Here is a 7,961-nt window from a genome sequence, read left to right as displayed (position 1 = left end):
CACACACACACACACACACACACACACACACACACACACACACACACCAAAACAACATTTTGATCACTATCCTAAATATAATGGCAACAACACTACAGTGTACATAGGTGTTCCCCACTTAAAGAAATAATTAATATTCCCTTTCACATACTATAATGACCCAGAGCCCTTATCTCCTTGCTGTTCTTCAAATAAGACACTCCTCCTCCCAACGCCATGCATTTTCATCCTTTAACCTCCTTGCCTGGAATTCTCTCCTTCCTCTTCTCTGCTTACTGGTTTCCCTGGCTCTCAGCTAAAATCTCATCTTCCACAAGAATCCTTTCCCAGCTCCCATTAACGCTAGTGCCTTCCCCTTATGATTATCTCCAATTTAGCATGTATATATCCTGTTCATATATAGTTGTTGGCATGTGGTCTCCATTAGACTGTGGACTCCTTGAGGACAAGGACCCTTTGTAGCCCCTGGATTTAGCACAGTGTCTGACACATACTAGACATTTAATAAATGATTGTTCATTTGACTCGTCTTGCCATGGTGAGTCAAACAAAAGTCCTTGTTCAATTTTGTTTTGTTTTGACTAGGTGGGGTTGTGTGTGTAGTTATATAAGAAAAAAATGTCTTTAGGACTTCATTTCCCATGATGCTTGGGGCCAATAAAGCATCTAAGTTGTACATAAGTCAATACCATGGCAACATCACCAGGAGAGGACCCTGGTTGGTGAGGAGTCCCTACAAAGCAAGGAGTTTAAAAGAGGTATGGGGGGGGACGGGTAGTAGATGGGTGCAGCAACACAGGCATGGGACATAGATCAAGAAGGAAATATCTTCAAGGAGCGTAATCGTCTGGTATGTACTCAAGAGAGAGCTTCCAATCACTGGAAGCTGTGAGCGATCCCTCTTCTGTGTCCACGGTAAATAGAGAGAAGATGACCAAGTGGTACAGTTGTCATTCCAATCAAGCAACGAGCATTTATTAAATACCATGTACCAAGCACTGTGCTCAATGCTGAGGACACACAGAAAAGGAAAAAGCAGTACCTGCCCTCAAGAGGATTACATTCTAGTCACTTGAACAAACCCTTTTATTATGGGGATTTGTTCTGTGGAGTTTGGATTCAAAGGACCACACTGGAGAAACTAGAGGGTCACATGTGGACTCGAGGCTGAAGGATTCCCTCTCCTGTATCTCCAAGTAAGGTAGATAAAGAAAAGATATTGCCATTGTTATACATGAGAAAATACATATAGCTTATAAAGGTTTATCAAGTGCCAGGCAGGTCATTATGGAACCAGAAATAGGTCTTAAGTTTTCTAGTTTCCATATTAGGGACTTGACCACAAAAAGTAACATGCTATGGTAGACGTTTAATGTTCAAATGAATAAAACTCGCCAACAATATCAGAAAACTTTAACTTTTCGGTCAAAACATTTCCTACAGAATGAAGCCAGCCTGCTGATTTGGTGGTAAGGGAAGAGCTAGTTTGTGCCTAATAAGTTGGAGAAACTGCTCAAGAATTGTTCATTCCTAAATAAAGACTGTCCTTGAGAGGCTGCCAAGGTTAGCATCAGCTTTATTTTTCAGTTGATCAGTAAGCTCAATCTGCCTAACATAAGATTTAAAATTCTACAAGAAACTCCTTTGAAAACTGAAGACTATGGTACCCATTCTCCAGATCCCCTGACCCTCATTTAATTAGAATACATTTCCCTCTGTATCATCCTTTTCCAGATGTTTCCCACCTTCTGGTGAACACAAAGGCAAAGGGAGGCCTGGCTAGTTCACTGAGGCTTCAACAATTAAAAACAGAAGGTAGAGCTGGGTTTCTTTTTGAGGCACGCTAATTTTCATAATTCCCATACAATGTTACAGGATATCAGAGATGACATAAGGGACATAGTAAATAAACATTTATTAGGCACATGTGAGTGAGAATATATGAGAATATAAGAATAATTATGAAGACTTACACTGAGTTTCTTTTTTTAAATCAACTGCACAAATACAGTGTGGGAGAGACATAACTAAAATACAGTTCACATGAAAAATACTTTGACATTTTAATGGCCTATAAACACAATGATGAGTCAACAGTATGACATGGCAACCAAAAATAAAAATGAATTTGATATTAGACCACATTAACAGAAACATAGTGTCCAAAACAAAGGACATTATATATAATCTTGTGTACCTTGCCCTGCTTAAACCATAATTGTGTCAATCAGTCAGTCAACAAGCATTTATTACATGCTTATTATTCTGTGCCAGGTGTTGGGGATACAAAGGCAAAAACACCATCTCTGCCCTCAAGAAGCACATATTCTAAGCCTGTAGAAACAAGAGATACATCTTAAATGGGAGATAATCCCAGTTCTGGGAACCATAGGAAGAACACTAATAAGCTTGAATTTATCCAAAGGATACACTAGTTTTTAGACTGACTAAACAGTCTGACTGACACAGTTGTGACCCAACCAGGACAAAATACACAAGACTATATATATATATAACCTTCCTTGTTCTGAATGCTATATTTCTGTTAATATGACCTAATATGAAATCTAGTAACAACAGTAAAGGATTTAAAACAGTGACAAATATAGATCAGGCTTAATGAACTGGGGATATTAGCCCTAAAAGAAAATTAAAATATTTGAAGAGATGTCACACAGAAGAGGTTTTAGTCTTGTTCCACTTGAGCCTAGAAGACAAAACTGGAACAACAGAAGAAAGGCATGGAGAGACTAGGAAAAATTTCCTAATAAATAGAGCTTTTATAATGTGGAATTGGCTGCTCTAGTATGATATAATGAACTTTCCATCATTGGTGGTTTTGCCTTTAATAGGAAGCTGGATGGCCCCTTGCTATCTCTGTTAGAGAGGAGATTTGTGGATTGGATCAGATGACCTTGGAAGTCCTTTCTGATTCTGAGAATCTATATTCCTTGGTTCCTTTTAGCAAGAAGTGATTTCCTTCTCTTATGAATTCATATTAGTGTTTATATTAGTAATAATAACTCTCAAATTTTTATAGCGTATATAGGTTTATCAAGTGCCATACTATATAGCACTAACAACATACTATTTTGTATAATAGTCATTTTGTCAATAACATCACTACTACTGCTTTTTGTAGTAGCCAAGAACTGGAAACAAAATAGATGTCCATTGATTTGGGGAGTGGTTAAAACTCTGCTGTATATGAAAGCCACTGAACATTCCTTCAGTCTAAGAAACAAGGACTATGAAGAACATAGAGAAGCTTAGGATGACTTACATGCACTGATGCAAAGTATAAGAACTATAAGATGCAAACTGATGCAAAGTATAAGAACAAAGAATTAGATAAATGATATATGGTATGACTACAACAATGTAAATGGAAAGAAGAATGAAATGACCAAAACTGAATGCTGTGAATTTATAATGAACAAGTTTGGCAGCAAAGAAGAAATACAAGAAAGCATATTTCCGATTCTTAGCAGAGGTAGAAGACCTGGGGTATAGAACACTACATATGATGTCAGAATTTTTTGATGGGTTGGTAAATTTTACTTAACGTTCCTCCCTACCTCTTTTATTCTGTTTTTTGTTTTTTTTTTTTTATAAGGGAATGTTTCTTTTGGTGGAGAAGAAAGAGAGATATTTGGATGATATAAAACCAAAATGTCAAAAATTGATTTTTTTAAAAAAATGTCAGTGCTAGAAGGAACCTTAGAAATCATGTAGTCTAAATGCTTCATTTTATAGATAAAGAAACAAGTTAAGAAGTAAAGCGACTTGCTCAGGGACATTTCTTAGCTTTCTCTTTAGCCTATAGGCTTAAGTTTAGCGATTCATTACATCTTTGGATCCCCTTACTCAGTACTTTGGTTGTATTATGTATCCAAAAAACATTTGTTGAATGAACGAGTGAACCTAAGTTGCTGCTTTACTACAATGTTTTTTTTTAATTATGTAAGGTAATTGGTTTGAAGAGAAACTAGCCAAGTCCAGGTTCCCATTGCAAAGAATTATGAGATGTGCATCTAGATATTAAATGTCTAGAACAGAATAAATTTCATCCGTCTATGTGTCTTCAATTACAAGACTTTATTCACAATAAACACAATTTCATCCTTTTTAAAAATACAAGTATAAAAGTAACATTCTCACATAAACTAGGAATTCGAAATCACTAATTGCCTCCCTATTAGTTTTGCTCCTGTGACCCCTTTGATGGTTTCACCATAGCAAAATATCACAGCTTGTGCTCATAAGCATGAAAGTCTCTAAGGATTCTTCAGAAAGTCTATTCTTGAGTCTGGTTAGTAAAATACCAAGTCAATAGAAACATGCAGCATAAAATTCTCTTGTGAAATAAAATCCTCTTAGTGGGTAAAAAAATAGCAAATGATCTTCACTGTGGACCAGTGTAAAGCAATGTATTGGGAGTGGGCTGAGTTTGGCTGGAATAGCCCAAACTAAACTTAAAAGAGATTGAGCTTTGAACCTTAATCATCAGTAAAGGAATCTAGGTATCATTGTGTAGTATTCCCTAAAGACATAGCCTAGTCATGTGTCACTAAGGCTAAATAAAGAGTTCAACAAAAATGATGGGCATAATCAGTCAAACTTGGACCCAAAAAGAAGGCTGCCATAACTTTGCACAAATCAAAATGCTTCTCAATATGAAATATTTGTGTGGAACCAATCAACATAAATGAAAAAATAACAGAGCTGGTGGGGAAGCAAAATAATCATCTTATTTTGCCCAAAATCAGACCCCCAAGTCACTTCCTAGCCATTTCCAAGCCTGCACTCTAGCCATCATATTTATTTTTATCTTGGAACCAACTGTGGCTCAAATAGGTGACCTTTTGCCTTATCTTGCCCAGAACCAGTCTTCCACATAATTTCCAGTGGCTTCCAAACTGTGCCTCAGTATATATCCCACCATCCCCTTTCTAGCTCCTCTTTATGTATTGTCTTCTTCCGTTAAAATGTAAGCTCCTTGAGAGCAGGGACTGACTTTCTTATTTGTATCCCCAGCATTTAGCACAGTGGCTGGCCCCTTTTGAGTTCTTAATAAATGTTTTATCATTTATTCATCTTGGTGATGGAAATTCTACCTTTTTTAAAAAAAAAAGGTTTTATTGACTTAAGACATCACCACTGTTTCCCTTTGCCACTCCACCATCCCCCTTTCCCCCACAACACACACTTTATGTAACAAATTAGCAAAAGAAGTTGGCCAAGTCTGAAAATTTGCTCTTCATTACAAATCTGCTGTCTGCCTGTCTACCCATGTTACAAGGTCCAGTTCAAATGCTAGGTAAAAGATGAAGAGCAGAAGAAAATCATCTACAAAATTTAAAAATAGAAGAATACAATATCCTGGAACTAGGGGATTACTGAGGTATAAAAGAGGTAGTTTTAGAACAAATACTCAAATGGATCAGTGATCTCATTATTTTGAGGGTTTCCTGTATGGAAGCAAATCATGATACGTTCATGCCTGCCTACATTGTATGACTCTTCCAAGTTCTCCCAGTCACTCACAGGGGCTTCATACAATGTGCTGAAGGAAGGTCTTCCTTGGTTTCTCCCAACATTGAGAAGGTGACAGTGGCTGGCTATCATAGTGCTATCCTTCACTCTTGACATATGACTAGTCCATCTTCTGTTCCTCTCATGCAATGCCCTGATGGCATCTTTTACTCCTGTTCTTCTTTGGCATTCCTTGTAGTTTTATGTTGCAGCCCAATCATACCCACCATTCACCTTTCCATGACTCACTGTTTGATGCTCATCTTCAGTTCTTCTGAGGCAGGAGTAATCTAGATCTTGATGCCATATTGAAGAAATAAGTCTTTGCTTTCATAGGATACTTGGGGATAGTAAAAACCTGAAAACAATCTGAACCCACTTTCCTCCTCCTGTTCAACTGGGCCCCAAACTGTTTGCCAATTGTATTGTCTCTCATAGATATACATACTGTTGGACAAACTATATGAAGTATCCATTTGCTCTGGGCAATAATCATCATTCATCCATTTTGTCTTTCCTATGTGGATGGATAGGCCAAATTCCTTTGAGTGATTACATATCTCTACTGGGAGTCTCTGGAATGTTCTGGGTCTTCAGAGTACCAGCACAATATCATCTACAAACAGGAGCATCTCAAGGACCTCACCATACAAAGGAGACTGTTGCTTAATCCATATTCTACAATGAATCTGCTCCATCACAGTAGGAATACCTTCATTGAGTAGACATTTCCCTACCTTATTTATGCTTCATAAGATATTTCTTATCAGAAGGTCACTGAAGAGCGCTTTTTCTTTTGTTCCACTTTCCCAGAAGTCTCAGATGATCTTCACATATGTATTGGACATAAAAGACACTGTGTTATGAAATAGTCGGTAAGGTGGCATTTTATTCCTCTGAATCAAATAAAAGCCTAAGTGACCTGGTGAGTAGCAAATCTGTAGAATACATTACCAAAGAGGTGGTACAGGCTGAAAATTTTAAAAATCCATTCAATAGAAATTAATGAACGATCAATCCATATGCAAATAAACAAAGGAGGATCTGTATTTTCATAAAGAAATCAACTCCTAGGCTTTGCAGACGCCGCCACACGGAGTCCTCGTCTTGGTTCTGTCTGCCGGACACCGATCCCCGCCGCCTCTTCCTCTGCCATCGCGCCCTGCCCCAGCATCTGTGGCCATGGCCAATCCTAACGTGTACTTCGACATCGCTGTAGATAACGAGCCACTGGGCCGGATTACTTTGGAGCTCTTTGCAGACAAGGTTCCAAAGACAGCAGAAAACTTCCGTGCTCTGAGCACTGGAGAGAAGGGATTTGGTTACAAGGGATCCTGCTTCCACAGAATCATTCCTGGGTTCATGTGCCAGGGTGGTGACTTCACACGCCATAATGGCACTGGTGGCAAGTCTATCTATGAGAAATTTGCTGATGAGAACTTCATCCTGAAGCATACTGGTCCTGGCATCTTGTCCATGGCAAATGCAGGACCCAACACAAATGGCTACCAGTTTTTCATCTGTACTGCTAAGACTGATTGGTTGGATGGCAAGCATGTTGTCTTTGGCCAAGTGAAAGAAAGCATGAACCTTGTGGAAGCCATGGAGCGTTTCGGTTCTCGGGATGGCAAGACCAGCAAGAAGATCACTATCGCTGATTGTGGACAGCTCTCATAAGATTTTTTTGTTTTGTTTTTTGTCTTAACCATCAAACCATTCCTCTGTAGCTGGAGAGAGCACCCCCAAATCCCATCTGCTCTTATACCCTGTAATCCTTGTGCTCTCACTCGCTGCAATTCTCTTTGGATTTCACTTCCTTTTTCCTTCCACAAGTCTGGCTAGACAACGGAGTTAAGTTTATGATTATGAAACAAAAACTAAACTACCAAAAAAAAAAGAAAGAAAAGAAATCAACTCCTCCAGAGAGGGAAATCACATCCTGTTACTTGGTAGAGGCAGCTAGGTGGTAACAGAGGTGAGGGGAAGGGAGGAGAGGGGATAAGAGCGAAGAAAAGGGATAGAATACCAGGAAAACCTGAGTGAGAGAAATTACTATTAAGAACCAATAATTTGAGGAGATTCAGATTTCCCCCTTTTTCTTTTATCCTCATTTCAAGACCTCAGTCTCTGAAGGCTGAACTAACCTCCTCCTCTACCCAGACCCCACCCAGGTGGAGCAGCTATTATATTCTACTCAGGTTTGGGTGGAACAAATTCTCTGAATAGATTGTCCAAAGCTGGGGGAGGGGGGTTTAGGGGGCTGTAATTTAAAGAGTGACATAATCAAAGTATAGGTCCAGCCCCTCATTGTAATATCCATTCTCTCATTATCTGTTAACCAATCAGTTGATTGCCATCCTCAAGAACACCCTTCTTTCTAGGAGAGAGAGAGAGAGAGAGAGAGAGAGAGAGAGAGAGAGAGAGAG

At 38.8% G+C, this 7,961-nt stretch overlaps 1 protein-coding gene and 1 pseudogene across 2 annotated transcripts in view; one reads left to right on the top strand and one right to left on the bottom strand.

Moving 5' to 3' along the window:
• The window catches only part of SUSD4 (sushi domain containing 4), a 230,965-nt gene that overhangs the window by 188,758 nt on the left and 34,246 nt on the right, over nucleotides 1-7,961 (bottom strand). The gene's annotated exons all lie outside the window — the stretch shown is intronic.
• On the top strand, nucleotides 6,613-7,445 carry LOC138141766 (peptidyl-prolyl cis-trans isomerase A pseudogene; annotated as a pseudogene).

This window comes from Petaurus breviceps, unplaced genomic scaffold (genome assembly GCF_028583685.1).
Source record: "Petaurus breviceps papuanus isolate PSGF00001 unplaced genomic scaffold, PetGlider_PUasm1.0 90466, whole genome shotgun sequence".
Lineage (NCBI taxonomy): Eukaryota > Metazoa > Chordata > Mammalia > Diprotodontia > Petauridae > Petaurus > Petaurus breviceps.
The sequence above is the reverse complement of the archived record's forward strand: the minus strand, read 5'-3'. Positions and strand labels throughout refer to the sequence as shown.